Source organism: Pinus tabuliformis, chromosome 3_1 (assembly GCF_031772625.1).
Source record: "Pinus tabuliformis cultivar Carrire ecotype Pingquan chromosome 3_1, CPIR1, whole genome shotgun sequence".
NCBI classification, from domain to species: Eukaryota; Viridiplantae; Streptophyta; class Pinopsida; order Pinales; family Pinaceae; genus Pinus; species Pinus tabuliformis.
In genome coordinates this window covers 747738327-747742650 of record NC_142301.1, presented here as the reverse complement: position 1 = coordinate 747742650, position 4324 = coordinate 747738327, and the positions used below count along the sequence as shown (strand labels likewise).

The 4324-nt window shown below is 33.8% G+C and overlaps 1 pseudogene; it reads right to left on the bottom strand.

Annotated features, from left to right (window-relative positions):
- Window positions 1–1628: 1628 nt before the first annotated feature.
- Window positions 1629–4007, bottom strand: LOC149189526 (cullin-1 pseudogene; annotated as a pseudogene).
- Between the last annotated feature and the right edge of the window lie 317 nt (window positions 4008–4324).

Genomic DNA, 4324 nt, shown 5'->3' with positions numbered 1-4324 from the left:
ATAATTTCTAGATGTATAAACAATGAACTTGTAAATATGTAATTAACATAACTCTTATTCGAACATTAGCACATGTGCATAATAATTTTTATTTTAAGTAATTATTTATAGAATGTGAGATGTTACAAAGAGAGTTGAAGGGTTCCACAATGTGGCCTGATTACGAGCTAATGATAACAAACTATGTTGGTCCCCTAGGGTAAAAACTCGTAATGAACCATATGTGAGAAATCAAATAAATATTTTATGTCAAAATCCAAGGTAATGGAAGTGAAGAATCATGTCACAAGTATATTGAATTGTTACAGAAGTTAAGTTAACAAAATACTAATTGAATTATCATTGGATACCCTCAACTATAAAAACTGATATGTTTGGTGCATAAGAGAGTAAACAATTGTGTGGAAAACTTAAGCATTAAAGCATGTTAATTACAAAATCATATTTCATCACTGTATGATAGTGAATAGAGAGGAATTTGTGATTTGTGATATTAAGGAAGTATATGGCTAAACAAGGTAGGAGATACATACATTTGTAAATGAAGTAAAATATAAAGTTCAGAGTTATGTGCATGGTTATTTGTTCTATTTTCAAGACTCTCTCATTAAGTCGAAAAAAATAAATAAATAAATAAATTGTGTTTCCACACAGTTTATAGGATTAGAATGTTTCAAACCAAAATTACAGTATGGATTGTTAAAAGAGGAGGTAAGTGAGGGAGTGAATGAGGGAAATAATTGATAATAAAATAAATTCTTAAATCTTAACAAAAGAGTAATATTATATGTGTATGGGAAGCAGACAAAAAGAAAAAGGAACTAGACTAGAGAAACATTGTGAAAACTCTATTCATTAGAATACATTGGTAACCCTATAATAAATAAGGCCAAAACATATGGTGTGTTGGTGTATCGAGGAAGCCTTCTCGCTATATTTAATGATGACTTTTGCCAAAAATTGAATAGGAGTATAGAACACTTATGATTAAAGAAACTATAAAATAATTAGAATGATCTAAGATGATTGCTCGAAATGCATTGAATCCCATTTGACTAAATTTTAACTAACAAATTCACGAACACTAAGAGAGGAAAAAAAAAAACAAACAAAAACAAAACTACATGTGAACAATATAATTTAAATATAATTCTATTTCGTGAGTGACCCAAACAAATTGGTAAGTAAATTAATAAACTTTGTCCACTAAAAAGCCTCTTCAGGAAGGGAGTCACAAAAAAAACTCGGTACAACAGAAGGGAGTCACAAAAAAAAGACTCGATACAACAGCAAAAGGGTTATCAATTTTTCAATTCATTCATTTATCACTTCCTTCTTTAGCTTTATTATTGTTCTAATTTGTTCAATGCATTCACTCACTAGTTCATTTTGAATTAAAACTTTTGAGTTCTTCATTTGGTTCTTCATGATGGCAACTATGTAGAAATCAATTGAAAGGCATTGATCCTGACTTTTAGAAAACGAAAACATATTACAAAATAATGGTTCATCAGTTTATGTTTATTATAATTTATGTGCTTCTTCAACACTTTGATTTAAACACTTCACACTGAAAAAAATTATAACATTGTCAGGTTTCTACCAAATGATTCTAAATACAGGCCTTGTCACGGCACATATATTAATTTTTGAACATCCTCTTCGTCTCTTTGGATGTAATCGTCTTTTATCAATTTTTCAATGCTTTCATTTATCGCTTCCTCCTCTGGATTTATTATCGTTCTCACTTGTTCAATGCATTCACTCACCAGTTGCTCTTGAAGTAAAACTTTTCGGTGCTTCATGATGCGAACTATGTAGCAATCAATTACAACGCGTTGATTCTTTTCATGAACAAGCTGAGAGACTTTTGTATCTTCATCAACCTCTGGAAGTGGAACCCGAATCCTCCTTTCTTTGGATCTAAATTTGTGGTTGAATTCAAAAGTGTCAGCTACACTAAATTTTCTATTGTTGGGCTGTTTGAGAAGAATTTTATACTTTCCACGTGCAAGTGATTTTAAGATTGCATCTAGATCTTCATCTGGCAAGTTCAATTGATGTTTGATGTCCGAATAACTCAACTTTGCAGAGTCATTAAACAACAGCAATACGGCTGCTTGATTAGTTGTAACTATCATTTCTGTTGACCTGTTCGCTTCAAACCAACCTACAATTTCACAGATGCCCAAAGGATATATCCAAGTAAGTTTCCGTCTTTCAGTGTGTGTAAAATAAAACTCTTGGAATACCTCTACACATTTGAGCAGCTCTAAAGGAAGATTGATTTCAGACAATCTTTCGCTCGGCAGAATTCTACGAGAAAACACTCGAACACTGAAATCAATTTCGAATTGTATACTTGGGTTATTATCAAGGTATGCCTTAAACTTATTATGGTCCTCCCTTGCTCGGCTTAATTCTATTAGAATGGTCTCTAAATTTGATAAATATTCTTGACCAAAGTGCTGTCTTAGCTTCAACACTGTACTCCGTTCGATATCATCATTTGCACTCGTGTCAAACAGAACTCTAAGAGTTAGTTTCTTACAATATATTTCAGCCGCAAGAAATTTATTGCTCGCACACGCCAAAATTTTCACCACCTTTTCGAGATTACCCTCTATATCATCATGGCATATATTTTTAGCCCCACCCTTCTTAAGCAGATTATGGCAATATGTAACCAGCAATTCTTCGCCGCTTCTGCTTCCTGCAACTCCAGTGTTGCAGGTTGACCAAAGTGCATTATATAAAATCTCATCGAAACGCTCATTGTTCTGAAATACATTCTTTACAAATTCCGAGTATTTGTCTTCCAATTCAATAATTTTCTGAACAAATGCCAACTGTACTTCTTCCTGGCTACTTATATTTTCTCTTTCCTGTGAATCTTGCACGCTTAAGGGTTTATCTTGATGTTTAACTAATGCTGTCAATTCTCTATCTAAATGTTCACCAAAGCTATTTTCCATGAGCTCCAAAGCTTGAGGTATTTCACAGAACAGCCTGTACATCCTGGAAAGATCATCTATCTTCTCTTCCTTCAACAAGGCATGGCAACCTGAACACTCTTTTTGCAGAACATTGATCCCATACTCAGTGGAAAGGAGTGCATCTTTTACATTACTTAGTAACCTACCCCAACGATCTTTCAAATAATCATTTGGCAATGGGTACAAATATAACGGGGCAACGACTTCCATTTCATGTTTCAAACATTGTTCCACCTTAAGCATATAATCTGGACAAGAATACTCCACAGACCACGAAGCAACATTTCGTGAATAGTAATCTGCAGCAGCTTTCAACAACTTTCCTTTATAATAACTTTTCCAATAATAGGAATCTGGAGTCTCCATATAATAATATTCCATCTCCACAATGCAATGAACAGCGTTCCTCAATAAAGTGCAGTCAATTTGTTCTCCGTCCCTCTCTTTATCAACAAGAATAATAACAGTCTGCATCGCATTGTCTCGTAATTTTTCAAAGACGATTTTTCGGAAACACTTCTTTGTAGGCCAGGAGAGATGAAAAGAAGGATCCAAATATTTAAAAATGTTTAACAGCCGTCTAAACATCACCTTATAAATTTCCCAACGTCTCACAAGTTCTCTTAACATCAACAATTCATCATGCTGTGTCCTTAAAGCCGGTAAAACAGTACGTGTGAGATACTCTTCAATGAATTTCTTGTATAAGTCAAACAACTCATATGCATAGTTATGAGGGGAACTTTGCCTGCACATGTCGTATATGGTTGTGTAAAGATTCATGTGCTCCTCTACAGTTAACTCACCATACCCCTCAACTCCTTCCAGGAAGTTTTTCAGCTTTACGATGCCCTCGTACACAATAGACCATCCTTCCTTTAGCGTTATAATACTGTCCTTGCTGTTGTTCTCGCTTTTCACCTCGGTATTGTTTTCGCTATTACTGTTTGCCATTTTTCGCAGTGCTACAGCTTTGCGTTCGTTATTGTTCTTGCTTTTGCACTTTGCCATGTTTCGCTCTTTATATTCACAGGTTTCACCTTTTCAGAAGATCGCATCGATTGGCGAAGTTACGATAAATAATTCAGGAGCGTGTATATTTATATTAGTTTTAAGAGTGGCATTCAAATTTTCATTGAGCCGATATTAATTTTAAATATTTTATTAAGAATTATAATTATATATATATATGACCACTTAAAAAAATAAAAGGATAAGAATTATGTACTTCATGGTAATCTTTAAAATGTGTAGGTATAAAATTTTATCTCTAACCAAATGGCCCCTATTGGCAACCTGTGCTCAACTCCTCAGCCAGGAACTAGATT